Below are 15,522 nucleotides of genomic sequence, written 5' to 3'. Positions count from 1 at the left end.
GCTCCCAGCTTGTGCTCCAAACCTCTGGGACTGCACCCTCCTTCATACGAGCTGGGACTCCTACCTGTGACCCCCTTCTCCTGTGTCTTCCTGCTGGATCACCTCGTAGTAGCCAGTCCACTTTTCCTCCTCCAGGTCACCCTGCCTTGACCTGGGTCTGACAGGTCTTTCAGGAAAGCAGGCAACCACTGGTGCTGCTTCCTGCCTTGTAGCTTGTGCTCCTGCTTTGGCCTCAGAGGAAAGGGCTGCCTCTTACCCAGAGAAGGACTTCCTCTACTAGTTCCCATCACCCTCAGGAGTCTTGTGTCCCACAATTGTCCCATTTTAGCTGAAACAGCAAAAGGCTTAACCTGTCACTTCTCCCAAGGTCCACCCTGTGTCATTACAGCATCTCAAAGAAAATACTGAAAACATGTGACATTCTGCCAAAAATCATTTATCTTCTTCTTACCTTCTATACCAAAAGGATGACTCTCCTGAGGAGTCTGCAAGGATGGTCTCAAATACTGAAACCCAAATTAGATCTCCTAAGCAACCCAGTGATACAAACAGATCTTACATGTTCTGTAGTCCTCCTGACATATCACAGCAGTTAAGGCAAATATTTTCAAGTATTATATGCTTAAAAGGCAGCAAGAGTATTTTTAAGCTTAGCTGCTTCTAGCAAGGAAATGGACAACAGTGAGTTGAGATGTATTGCCAATCCTGTGGGAGGGTTGATCACCAGACAGATGTGCTTCCCTTGCACGGCCTTATGCACTGCACTGTTTTGCTTCTAAATTCAATGAGTGGCAACAACCTGCTGGATCCTTGGGGTTATTTCTTGTCCCACTAGGGATTCCCTAAAATTCTCTCACTCAAGCTACAAGACTAGTCAGAGGGTGAGGTCTTTCCTTTTGTCTATTTATGCATTTTCCATTGTGGATTAGTTTCTTCCATCTTGAAGGAATCTTATTGTTGGTGGCGTTGTTAAACAGCCCTCCATACTCTATGGCTTGTAGCCATGATTTACAACGCATTTCTAGCTGCACTGTGATTCAGCTGACTTTTCCATTGAGCAGTTGATGTGAACGCTAAATCTATTCAAGGCTAGAAGCATTTCTGTGATTCATTCAACTTAGGAAACACTGGAAATTTATTAGGATGTTTTTACAGTCCCAGAAATTGCTATGGGACTCTGTCACTAACAAAGGAGCAGAAATGGCTCACAGTTTTACTGTGCTTTCTCATATGCATTAGGTAATGTAGGCCTTTGCCATTTATTTGGTTTTTAAGTCAAACTCTGTCTACGGCTGAGCCTCTGTGAGACTTCCTGATCTTGCAATTTTATCACAGGCTTCACCTGTATTTGGTGCTTTCCATAATACTCCAGCTCTTGGAGTCACTTGATTTGTCCACCTGAGAACCTGAGCTTTATGATAAAACCAAAACACAACTCCATCCCTTGCAACTGCGAAGAACAGACACAAAACATTAACTATAAAACTACTCACAAGCCAGATGGCAAAGTAAAGCTAGATCTTGTGTTTAAGTGTCAGGACATTTTTACACCACTGATTTTGGTTCATGATTTTGGTTCATGATTTCTAAATCTGTGAGTGCTGTTGGGGATGTTATCTGGAAGAAAGGAGAGTGGGACAAGGAGATATTTACATCTCTTTGTCCCTCTATTTGCAAGAGTCTAAAGCCATTTTAGCATACCAGCAGAAATCAGCGAGTGGTCAGCAAGGTCAGCTTAATTTTTTCCTTTCAGACTCAATCCTCGCCAGCCTACAGAGGGAGGTGTCAGCAGGGTCAGCTACTATGGTGTCAGCAGAGTCAGGGTCTCTGCCCTCACTGCAATAGGTCGCATGAGACTTCTCACCCCTGATGGCTGCCAGAGGGTCTTGGGATAAAGGAAGAAATTGGGATTAAGGTAGAATTTTTTTTCACAGTTTGAAAAATAAGAGCCTGGTTTATGTAGGTGACTGCACCCAAGCCACAGAGTTCTGTGGGCCCGGGGCAGTACCTGGAACTCTACCACGTGGGCTGCTGTTGCCCTTATGTCACCCTGACAGCACAGTGCTGGGTGTCCGTCACACTGATGCCAAAGACCATCTGTCTCCTGACACCCAGGTACAACGACCATGTTGCAGTGGCCACACTGCAGCAGAGAAGACACAGCAGGAGGGCTCATGCTTTGCTCCTGCTGAATTCCCAGATCTACTCCAACAAATGCCCTAACAGGGAATATATCATTGCATTTAGACAGCAAAGAAAGAGTGGATCCCATCACCACCTCTTTCTTCCTCCCACTTGCTAGGAGCTGGCCTACACCAGGGTGTTCCTGCCAAGGCCTTGCAGTGGGTAGGCAGACTGTGCTTTCCCTGTATGGGCATGGTGAGTGCAGCATCCTACCTTACCATGAATTTCTTCTCTAAACAGTGGGGTTCATTTAAGCATGGCACACAGTGAGTGAAGAGAATGTGAAGTAGCGTTAGCAGCCATGGCAGGGAACTACATCATTTACAATACTGAGTCAACAAAGTGCTCAGGAGAAAGGTACAAACTACATGTCAGTTCTCAGAAGGGCATCCTTTCTGGACTGGTCTCTTTCTAAAATACTCATAGCAGTGATATCAGGTCCAATAGTGCTTTTCTTAAAGCAAAAATTCTTCTGGAGCAGTGCATAGTAGCCCACAGTCTTGGCCCAAAATACTTGCTGTAATGTAATGCAAGATATAACAAATTTGTGTTATATGCAAAGGGAGGAATCAGCAGAGATAATAGGATCACTCTTTGGATACTTATGTCTTGAGCTTTATGGCTATAATTCCTTCAGGCTGAGATTTTCAAACAGCCTTAGGTAGCTGGACCTACAAAAGGATGGACTAAGAAAAAAATTATTACCCTATTTTTTTCTTAGTATTTGTACAATATCCATAGCCTTCTGAACTCTTTACTCGCATCCATGACTGCTTACTGCAACAAGGAGTGATGTTACGTGCTGCAAAAAGAAGCTTGCTTGATTTTAAGATGTGTGGTTGTGTTTCAAAACAGCATAAAATCTTCTTAGTTGCTGATAGAGAGAGGCCACAGTCAAACAAAAAGACTGATAGACTGGAGCTCAAAGGAAAAACCAGCCCTCAGGGGTACCAAACATGGTTCACACAGCGCTCAGTTATGAAGACTTTATGATGTACCAATTTAAGTTTATACATACCAAATGTTCTTGAGTCAGCAAAACAAGTAGGACTGCCTCATTCCAACAGATCTTTTTCCTGCCCTTATGATGGATTTAAAAAAAAAACACATCAATACCATGACAGGATTCCCTCAGTGGACAGACATCCCAGCATGCCATGAAGTTGTCTCTCCCAAGAAGCATTTCCATTGGCTTGAGAGAAATCATAAATTATTTAGAAGGAATGAGATTCACAAAGCTCTCCCAGCCAGCTGCATCACTGTTTGTGAGCAGGTCCTGAAGGACAGCTAATGACTCAAGAGTCCATGAAGGAAAGCCAGCAGCAAAGAACCTTGTCCAGCTGTGAATAGATGGAAAAGCAAAAGGAGGAATCAGAAGATAAATATGAAAAGTGGGGAAGTTAGAACTTCTCATGCTCTCTAAACATTGACTTTGGGAATACATCCTGTGTATACATATTGCTTGTGATACAATAAGACTTCTGTCCAAAGCTTACAGAGGCAGTCAATGAATAAATTGAAAGAAATTTCATAAAAACTACAAACTTTCAGTTCTGAGGAGCTTTTGCTGAAAAGCTGCACCAGTTAAGGGTGGTTAACATCTTTTACAGACACTGCTATGCTGTGTTAGTTATTGCACCCCATCGTCAGCTGTTACACTTGCCAAACTTGTCCAAGGGCTTGACAGGACAGTACAACAAAAGAACTGAACTAGACTGGGGCAGCCACAGGTTTAAAGGATGAAGAGTTTGCCTCTCTGATTTTGAAAGTAGAGATGACACACTTACATGTGTATGTGTGTATATATGTATATGTATATACATATATACATACACACATACATATATATAGAGACACACATACACACACATGTAGATGGATAGGTAGATATGTATATGTGTATAAATAGTCCAGAATTGTTTTGCAGCTGGGAAAAGGACTGTGCTCCAACAAGAGGCGTCTGGTAGAGACAACTCTTAAAAGAAGAGAGGAGCTGCACCTCTGTACAGATCAAAATTACAGTGGAAACAGGGAGCCGTGAACCACAAAGCCTGACTTGTAATATACAAGAGCCTTTTTAACTGGATTGTGGCAGTCCCTTCCTCCAGCCGCCTCCACACTTTGCCCCTCGGGGCTCTCCACCATTCCCTTTGGGTAAGTGTCTGTGACCACCTTTCCCTACAGCTGATCCCTCCTCTCATAAACAGCAACAGATCACTGATAAAATAATCAAACCAAATGGCTTGTATTAGGCAGCAGCTTAGTAAATGTTTTAAAGAAAGCCACTGAGTCAGGCACAAAACTGGCATCCATACAAACAGCCTGATTTCAAGAGCTACTAAGAACCACAAATAGATCCAGCACATAAAAATATAGATATATATCCATAGATCTATATATACACCTCATTTAATTTTAGAGGAGCTATAGGTTGCTCCTTGCTTTTGCAAAACAGGTCCTTAGGTAACTAAGAATACATTTGGGAAACTAACTTCAGGCCCCTTTTTTTGCCTTTTTTTTTCTTAATCTTGGCCATAAATTCTATCACTTATGAGTCAAAACCCCATCTGCTCTAAATTTACACTTGATTTCATGCACAAATAGGGTTCACACATGTAAGTCCTGTCATTTGTGTGCTCCCAGAGGCAGTGCATAAATTACCAATGCACCAAACAAGAGGTCGGTCAGCTTTACCTCCTGTGCTGCTGAGTAAATGCACATCAAAGGGCATATTGTGTTCCTGGAATGAGAACGAGGAGTCCTGATGTGGGTCTCCAACTCCATGCAGAAATGCTGCTTTCCTTGGGCACAGAAAAAGCTTCTCACAACTTTTTAAAAAACCTGCCAGAAATAATCAACCAGTGGAACGGTTCAGAAGGAGCCAAGGTTTGGGTTAGCACTAACGACTAAGACAGATTTCTCAAAGTTCTTTGAAACCTGGTTTTGATCTTAGAACACATAGTAGTAAGTCTTCACTAGAAATTATGCCCATTTTATAACACACCTGTGAGAAGCAAGCATTAAATAAAAAGTTAAAATGTTTCTATAAGATCAGTATAGAAGGAGGTAAGACATATTCAAAACTAGTTAGATGGAGACTATCAAACTCCATAGAAATCATAGGGTTAATGCAGATCAGCAAATGTGAAGTCAAATAGAGAATGCTCTTGCAAAAGTTGTAACTGCAGAAGTGTGTTCAGCAGCATGATGTGTGATGTTGCTCCTTCGGTCCCTCTTCTAGGCGAATTATCATTGGAAGACAAATGCTTCAAAAAATGGGGCATCTCAATTTGACTGCTTTATACTCCAGTTGTAATCTGTAATGAAAGCAGGATTTTATTGAGAATTGAGAGAGAAAAGACACTGACTTTGAGTGGATCTTTCCCAGATAAATAAATTAAAAGCATAGTAAAACACAATGACTACCACCACTTGTAAATTAAGGGAGTAACTGATGCATAGTGAGGCACTGATGCATAGCCTGGAGGAGGAACAACTTCATCATAACTACAAACAATTCATTTAAGAAAAAAACACTTTGAAGAAAAAAATTGTCTCCAGACCAGTTTGTGAATAAAGCATATCAAAAGGCAACTCTGATACTTCATTAGTATCATAAAAGTGAAATTGTCCCGTGTCTGGCTTAAAAATTAGCTCCTTTTCCTTAAAAATATAGCTGTTCTGACATCTCAAGTTAACTGCTTTAGCACGCTTGGACAAGCATGGCTTTGGACACCACACTATTCTGTACCAAAAAGTACAATGCCTACAGTGCCCTTCACAGGTATTTGAAATAGTTGTGAATGGAGTTCAGATCCAGCTCTTCTCTGAGCCCTGAGGTGCAAGCAGAGAGCATCAGCTAGCACCTCCAAACTGAGACATCTCAGCTTTGTCAGAGCAACCTGGTTGTCTCTGAGTGGTGATTCTCTGTGAGGTGCATGTCATGTTAACTGGTCATGTGGGCCATGAGAAGAGAGAAGGAATTTTCTTCATCTTAATTTTGTCCATCTTTCCACCCCCAAATCCAAAGAAAAAGCCAACACCTTTAAGCCAGCCTAGCATCACCCCCCTGGTGACCCCATGAAAATGTGAGTCATAGCTTCAGTGAGCAGAGACCCACAATTGGAAAGTGTGCAGACAACACAGCTACCCCTTCATCCAGATTAAAGGGGAGCAAAATGAGTGCAACATCTCTTCCTCCAAACTGGTCACAGCAATTGGCATTAAAGCAACAGTGAAGTTTTCAGCATGGTCATGGGAGGCTAAGCACAGCCCTGAAGGCCTCCAAGATCTGTTTCTGGATGTGTTTTTGGGAAGTAGTTTTAATTTCCCTACTTCACAGATGTTCCTTTCTTCCAAAATCTTGGAAATTTTTTTTTCTCTTTTTCCCATTTCTACAAGAATAACAAACAGTCCCACTTGCAGTTTCTTGTTAACATTTGATATTTGTTACTTCTAAAAGATAGGGCAGAACTGCCTTCAGGTCTTATTGAGGATCTGGACAAAGTTTCAACTCTTTTTACAAAGTAGGTTTTGGCCTAAACTAACTTCACATTAAGAGTCAGACTGGTGATTATTTAACCTTAAGTCTCTTCCTTTCTGAGCAGGATTTTATGAGAGCTCCTGTAACATTAAAATGGAAAAAAGCATGAAAGTCCATTGAGACAAATTTTACAGGGTAAAAATGTATCAAAAATAGCATGGCCAGCAGGACCAGGGCAGTGATCCTTCCCCTGTATTCTGCATCGGTGAGGCCACACCTTGAGTATTGTGTTCAGTTCTGGGCCCCTCAGTTCAGGAAAGATATTGAGGTGCTGGAGCGGGTCCAGAGAAGAGTAACAAGGCTGGTGAAGGGACTGGAGCACAAGTCCTATGGGGAGAGGCTGAGGGAGTTGGGGTTGTTTAGCTTGGAGAAGAGGAGGCTCGGAGGTGACCTCATCACTGTCTATAACTACCTGAAGGGAAGTTCTAGCCAGGTGGGGGTTGGTCTCTTCTCCCAGGCACTCAGCAATAGGACAAGGGGGCACGGGCTTAAGCTCTGCAAGGGGAAATTTAAGTTGGATATCAGAAAAAAATTCTTACCAGAGAGAGTAATCAGGCATTGGAATGGCCTGCCCAGAGAGTTGGTGGATTCACCATCCCTGGAGATTTTTAAACTGAGATTGGACATGGCACTGAGTGCCATGATCTGGTAAATGGACTAGAGTTGGACCAAGGGTTGGACTTGATGATCTCTGAGGTCTTTTCCAACCCAATCGATTTTATGATTCTATGATATAGGCATAAGCTCTAAAGGTCCTGGAAGAGTTTTTTAGATGTCCAAGAGATGCAGACGTACCTACAAGTGCAGCATGCAGCTAGGTGGTAGAGTCAAAGTCTACATCTCAGTCTTACTCAGAAATAAAAATCAGAGTATAATAGGCAGAACTTGGCCAGACATCTGGAGTTCAAGTAAGGAAGGCTTTTGACAAAGAATACTTCAGAAAAGACATGTCTCAAGACTTTTTTTTTCTCTACTTCTTCAGTCAAAATACCAATGGCAAATAATTTTTTAATCACTTCCCTGACTTTGTAATGCACTGCTAATCTACACTGTCTCTGTGCTAGGAACGTCATGTACAAAAATGATTGATTCCTCCATCATTAAGAAAACATGCAGTACCAGCATTAACTTGTAACTTTTCAAATTTTGGCAGAGCTTGCATTCAACCTCTCAGCTTCCACTCAACTTTCTTGTCTTGTTTTTAAGTTTGTTTCTTTTAAGCACAACTAAAGGAATCCACTTTCCCTCCTCCCCTCCTCAAAACCAGACTTACATCAGTCAGTCTCACTGGCACCTTCACTGCTAGGCTTCATATATTTCTGTGCTGTGATTGCAGATAAGTTCTTTAAAACAAAAACTTTAAAAAATCTAAATGTAACATCATCTGAAGGTTAAATACTGTACAAAGTGAGTGAAGACAGTGACAGGAGAGCATTCAATCACCGTCTAGTTTCTTATTCCAATGAATGCATCCTTTGAGGTTCTGCCTAGGTGTTGTCTAGCTTATATGATACAGTGCAGTGCCCATCAGCACTTCTGTTTGGAAGTTTGCTGCTTAGAAATCACCAGCAGGCTCATTACTCATAAATCAGAAGAAAACTTTCAACCAGGCTTGGGAATCTGGAGACACTGCATGAAGAAGGAGTTCTGTCTGTTCCACGGGTTTCAGGCTGCAGTGCGGGTTGGCTTGGCTTCCAATCCTTGTGCATTCAATCAATTGAATTGCACAACCATGCTACTTGGCTCTATTTAATGTAATGTTTCCTGAAATGTCATTTGCGAGTAGTACGAGCTAAGATTGTTGGAGGGGGTGAAGAGGTCCACAGTGTAATAATGTAAAACAAGCTAAGGCAGAAGTGAAGACAGGAAGGTATTCTTTCCAGTAGATAGGTTGAAAAGTAATTAAAATATACTTTTTGTCCGTACAACACCAGGTGGGAAGTAGCTAGTTGCATCTAGATGACATCCCACTGATTTGAGAAGTTGTGGGTTATTCTCTTGCTGCAGTCTGACTTTGCAAATCTTGATCATAGGATTTCCATCTAGGTATTCTTCTTTGTTAATATTTAATCAAGTCTCACCTATACTGAAACACATCCAAGAGAAGAAAACTTGGAGTGAAAACCCTTGTCCTGAGATGCTCTGGAGATTCCTCATTCCATCTCCTTTGACAGAACACAGATAGAACAAAATAGATTGCTCAGGGTCTCTCAGAATGATTTTCAGAACAAGACTTTCTGTAGATGGAGAAGATATCATTAGTAATAACCTCCTCATAGGGTCAGAACTCTAGACTACAAAATTGTCATTCCAAAGAGAAAGCTCAAGACAAATGTGTATTGGTCCGTTTTGGAAATGCTTGTGTAGAGACCAAAGAAAAGGTCTCTAAGTCAATCAGTATACAGGCCAATAGGAGTTTCCAGTGACATCTGTGCACTTTGGAGCAGGGCACTCACCCAAGAACCAAAGGGCAAGAAGCTTTCTTGTTCTTCTCTCTTCCGCTGAGGAAGACAAGGTCCATTTTAGTGTTAGTGTAAACAGAGATGTATGTAGTTGAGGAGCATCAGTAATTTAAAATACCAAATAACTGACTTCCACCTGGGAGGATTATTATATGAAATACACTCCTGAGGTCTCCAACTTCTCTTGCTGTGTAAATGCTGAATAAGCAAAATGTAGTAAGCTGGGTAATGAAATATTCCAGTGGGGGAAAAAAGCACTATTATTCATTCAAATCAATTAACTGTGTTAAGAAAGAAGAAGGTGATCCATCCCAACTCTTCTCTACTTCAGTACAAAGCAGCTGTTTTTTAATCATCATGGATGTTTTGTCACTGAAATAGAGACTGCTAGCTGGATTACCACAAAAAAATGCCAATTAATTAACTGAGCTCCATACAGCCAAAAATAATAGCACTTAAAAGCAGCTTGGCCTATTTCTGTTGAGAATGGACATCTGTCTGCTCTGGTAACTATGAAGAACTAGAACCTCAAAGACAAGAAATGCAATATATTGACTGATATCTGCTAATTTTTGAAAGTTCATTGGCTGTTCTTTATACTCTTCAAGTGTTGAGTTTTTCTTCCTTTCAGTCTGTACTTTTATGAGACTCTCACATAGATTTAGGTTTGCATTTTTAGGTCCATCCCCAGGTACAGTTGCTGTCAGCAATTCACAGTTGAGGCAAACACACTCCTACTTTTAGAACAGCATAAAAAACACCATCACCACTCTTCCAATTCTCTTCTCCATCCCACTGTGAGGGGAATGAGCTAGTGGTTGCATGGGGTTTGGTTGCTGGCTGGAGTTAAACCATGACAGAGGCAGACATTTCTTTTGTTCCTTGGATATTTTTTGTATAATATCTCTCTTGGTGGGCTTTTATTTACTGTCTCATGTGACTTCTTTGCTGCTGAAACTTCCTTTGAGTCCATACCTGGGGGAGAATAAACATCAGTCCCTACAGGAAAATCATTTGTGTGTTCAAGAAATATTCTAACAATAAACTCAATGGGTTTTGCTTCTGTTACAATGACCAAGAGTTCTTAGAGATGTTACCCAGATAAAAAAAAGATCTGCATTGGACTTTTAAATTTTTTTAGTGAAAAAATTTTAAACAATTTGGACAGAGTAAATCTTGCTTAGTCAGAGTCTTCCTGATATGTTTTATAGCAAAATAAAGTGCATGCTGTCTTCACCTTGCTTTAAAAGCACAGTTCTGGTTAAGTTTGGTCTGGAGTTTTCTTGAATCACAGTGTGCTCTTTGGAGCTAAGTTTTGCTTAAATTTCATACTTTTGATTAATACAGTGTGTTTATACCCCTTCCCTCTTGTTCGTGGATGGAAACAGATCTGATGATCAGTATAGGAAAGTGGTTTCATGAGGGACTATTGCTATAGAAAAAAAATTGTGTATGAGAGAGAGAGGTCAGAGTGGGAAAAAAGCTCCCTTCTATTTCATGTCAAGGTGATGGTGAGAATGAGAAGACGTAGCTCCTCCAGGAAATTTATTTAAACTGTGATTCAAAAGATATTCTGAAAAGACAGAGGGACCTCTAACAACACTCAGCTACTTTATTGACTGCAGCAACAAATTTGTTCTTGGTTTGAACCCTCAGACTGAAAGATAGCTTGAATGGAGAAACTGAGCTTGAGGTGATGCTAGAATTTGGGGAAGGACTTAGGATGAGGAAATTTGCAGTTGCTATGATGTTTGTGCTGCCCACTGGCTAAGCTTGTCGTCTCATAAAGCATTTTGCAGTATGAACACAGTGGAACTGAGTTTCTCAATTTGGGGCATGGTTTGCAGGTATGTCTTTTGTCACACTGAACTTCATACAGATCTCATGAAGGGGCAGAATTATAGTTTTACCCCTAGCAGGTGCAGAAGAAATCCAAAGCCAAAAGAAATCTTAGCTGTGAGTTTTTGGATTGTCCTTTCGCTGTGAGTGATGAGTGATATTTTATTGAATCTTCATCACTGTAAGGACTTAAAGCTATATCTTTAGTAGCCAGTAAAGAAGACCCACAGCTGTGATCTGGCCTACGCCTTTGACACTCACACCCCATTTCAGGAAAACTCAGCCTTGCCCATGTGAGAAAAATCTCGGCTCGAAGAATTTTTAGAGAGATGAGTTGAAGGAGCAAAGCAAAATAGGGTTTAATGGCCAAACTGCACGCACAGGATGCCTCGCCACAGCGAAGTCGCCGGGGAGCACACGGGGGAGGGGGAGGTCACCCCCATTTATTTCCTTCACACCACGCCCTCTTCCCTCCCCTCCAGGAGTCCATCCCTCCGTAGTCCATGTATGGTCCCGTGCACGCTGATTCGAGGTTACTCCGTCACTTCACTTCTTCACTGCCTTCTTTGGGCAATTTCTTGCTGCGTCATCAATGCTGATTGGCCCATCCAGTCGCCCTGTCAGGCCCTACCACCGTCCGCAGGCCCTGACAACAGCCCCCCTTGCTGAGGCTGCTGCCTCACAGACTGCCCGCCAAATTCACCTGTCTGACCTGCATGTGGAGAAATCCCCCCTTAAAGGGCCATTCCACTTTTCCAAAAAGCAATTAACAAAGAACCTTTTAATTCAACTGTTCAAATCAACCAAAACCCCTTCCTTCCACACCTCCCACAACGAACCCTCTCTTTTTATTTCTCACAGCCCACACATCCTCTGATGGGAATGGTGTTGTCCCATGCCTTTGGATGAGGCCTGCATGTTGTCTGCACAACCATCAGGGCCAAAACCATGCTGGGACTGTGGTACTGGCTGATCACTACAGGCAGGGATGTTCCAGTACTGCACTTCTGCCCAGAACCTGTTTCATTAACTAACACAGATGTAACCCAACAGATGTCATGCAGGATGACTGATGTACAAAATACATCAGGAAAGTGGCCCAAAATAAGCAGTGTAGTCTCATATCCAGGAGAAGTTCACATTTTGTATATAGCCTGTATGCCTTCCATGTAAATCTTGGATATGTTGACCAGTAGGTTAGAGATGACTAACATAGTCAGTTCCCAGAAGCTTCATGACGAGGAGAAGAGCAAGGAGGAGCAATGCAAACAGCTAAATCAGGGTTCTCACTGTGATGAGACCATGACCTCAGCCTTGTTAGTAGAAAAAGGGTCTTCCCAGCAAAAACATCTTACACCTGTCTTACTGTTTAAGCTCAAACTGCAGCCTTCAACCATCAAGTGCAATTGTTCCAGGATGAAACTGTGGAGGAATTATGTTTACTTAATCCCAGTTCTCATGAAAATATGTATTTTTCTCAGGTGTGTAGCAAGGTTTTGTGTTGTCTTGCTGCAAACTCAAAGTTATCTCTTCTTGTGGGAGTAGAAACTCCTTAAGGTGGTGACCATCTGAAGGACTGTGATGTGGAAGAGCTTGAGGAGCTTGTTTCCAGCTACAATTAACAAGTTTATAATAATTGCAGTACAGCCTCAAAGATTGGTGGGATTGACTTTACAGGCAGGAGACATGAAAAAGAGTCTCAAAATGTTGTTTCCAGTTGATAGCAGTTTGTAGTGAAGAAGTCAACCACATGAAGGACTATATTGTACCCATTTCTTCAGGATTTAGGAGATTGTGACTTTGCGTGAAAAGCAACAACACATTGGATGTCTCCCAAATTTAGTTTTAGGTGGGGTTGTACTAGCTATTGCAGCTGGTTGGTAGAGTTTATCATATCAGGTACACAATGTATTTAAAGTTACCATAAAAAGTTTCCAGGTACCTACTGAAACTCCCTTTCATGGTGTTTAGGGGTTCTTACAGTCTGACCACTCCAGTTATGGTCCTTCCAAGCACTTTGGAGTTAGGTGTGAGATGAGGAAGATCCATGCATCAGGGACACTGTAAAGAGGAGCAGACACTTGCATTTTGTGAAACATGGATGGGATGGAAGATCCTTTCTAAGTATGGAGTTACAAATCATTTGGGAGAGAAAATCTTGATGATCATGGTCCTGCAGTGCTGTGTATTGGGGAATCAATTTAGGAGGCAGGAAAGGACTGAAAGGAAATGGATAATGGGCAATTCTAGTAGGTTACACAGGACCATCTGACACAGGAGGTCAGGCTGAGGATAAGTCAGACACTCCAGCTGAAGGAAGGTTTTATCATGCCCAAATTCAGTGTGTTTTGAAAGCACTAAGGGAAAGAAGGTCTCCAAGGAAAATACTTGAGCTGTGGTAACCGACAGGGCTCTGCACAAGTCTGAAGAAGTTTGTATAAAGCTGAATTTCTTTGTGTGTCCTGAGCAAATGCCATCAGCAGGTGGAAAACAGTGCTAACGAGGGCTAGCAAGAATCTGAGAAAGAGCTCTGTGTCCTTGAGATGGCAGCTGGAGATCTCAGAGCAATGGAAAGTATTTTTGTTCACCAGGCCAGACTATTTTCAGGCAATGAGGTTCGTATACTCTACACATCCATTATTGGTGGGCAAGGCAGTACAACCTGTACTGCTGACAGATTTCTGCTCTTGTGATGGGATGGACAAAGAGATTAGCAAAGAGGTTTTTACAAGTGCATGTATTTATTAGCATATTTACAACTATTTGATAGAAATGAGCAAAGACAGTTGATGAAGTGCTAAAGAACAGATTTGAATAATTTGAAGCTATTTCCTCCCATGTGATGCCATGGGAGTGCAGGATATTTTGTTTCATTTTTGAAAGAAAGACACAGAATTAATCATCGAGGTGAATATTTGGCATCTGATCAGCAACGGCATGTGGGAAACTCAATATAATAAGTTGAGAGTGGGCAATCTAGTCTCCCTGGTCCTGGCATAGTTTAAGTCCCATAACTAAAGGACAGAAATTTATGTTTAGCACTATTGGAAATTGAGGTTATTCTTTGATAAGTAATACAGTGACAGTTCTACATTCACATAGGGTGAGAAAAAGAGTTTGAAACCATTCACTTTTATGTTCTTTACATCCTTTCCGTGGCATTTTACAACCTTTCAGTGATCCCTTATACACAGGCTTGTTCAGGTCATTATTTCACCAAATCTTTTTAATCAAGGAGAAAAGTGGGTAGGACAAGGGAAACTAGAAACAAGTTGTCTTGAACACAGACTGCAAAACATCAGGCCCCATTTTAACCAAGAGACAAGAGGAAATACCAAGAAAAAGCAGTTAAAGGTCATGGAATGGCACATTTTTTGTGTAGTTTACCAGAAGTATATGAAAACAGCCGTAGAGAGAATGGATAAATTATGTTTTAACTTTGGATTGAACTCAGAATTTTGAACAAAAAGTATCTACCTAACCTATTTATAGCTAGTTCTGTCACAATATTGCAAATTTATTAGCTGGCAATGTTTTCTAATAAATCAGTGTGCAAAGCATCCTTGTAATAAAGATGCTATGAGAAAGATTTTCTCTTGAGTTCCTTGTCTTTTTTTTTCCTTGGGACTGTTTATATCCTGTCCTATTAGGAAATGTCTGAGTTTATATGTCCATATGCTGAGAGAATGAAACACCAGCATGCCAATGGAAAGATTTTGTTCATGTGGACAATATTACAGTGCTGTTGGCCTCTCTAGAATATAGGGCCATATTTTTTTGGCACCAGAGTCACCAAAGCATGAAACAATAAAGAATTATTATATATTATGTATGGCAAAGTAGCTTTTAGCTGGACATGGACATAGTCACGTGAAGATTTAGCTTAGAAGCAGTTTTGCATTTCTTCTTGGGCCAGTAACATTTGAGAGAAAATAAAATGTTATTAAAAAACATTTTAATTGTAAAAGCAATGCATCTGTAATAAAAAGGACTTGCAAATTTGCTTGCAACACAATCAAATTTGAGTACTCCCTTTTGTCACTATGAATTTTCATTAATATTAAAAGATTTAATAATCATACAGAGAAAGAAATCACCTTGCCCTTCAATGCAGATATTTAAAGAATGTAAGGCCATGAACAGGCTCATCAATGAGTTTAACTCTTAATTTGAACTATTTTATGAAATCTTAGAAATCTTATTACAAGAATGGGCTCAGGAAAATGCTAATATCTGAATCCAAAGTAAAATATTTTCACAGCTATGAGTTGCCTTTTGTTTCTAATAATACTGCCTTCTTTTTTCTGCTTTTCTGAGTACTATGAAAAAATTAGTATTAAATTTGAACATGCTAGTGGCAAACAGGGTACATGGACTATCAGCTAAAATTCATGGTTCAAAAGCCATGTTTTCTTTTGTATTTTTTTAATCCCTTCTATCAGCCTAACTTACATAATTAATGGTCCTTGATTGCATGCAGAGTTTCATTATTGA

The sequence above is a fragment of the Pithys albifrons genome, chromosome 4 (assembly GCF_047495875.1).
Source record: "Pithys albifrons albifrons isolate INPA30051 chromosome 4, PitAlb_v1, whole genome shotgun sequence".
Taxonomy (NCBI): Eukaryota; Metazoa; Chordata; class Aves; order Passeriformes; family Thamnophilidae; genus Pithys; species Pithys albifrons.
This window is presented reverse-complemented; position numbering follows the sequence as displayed.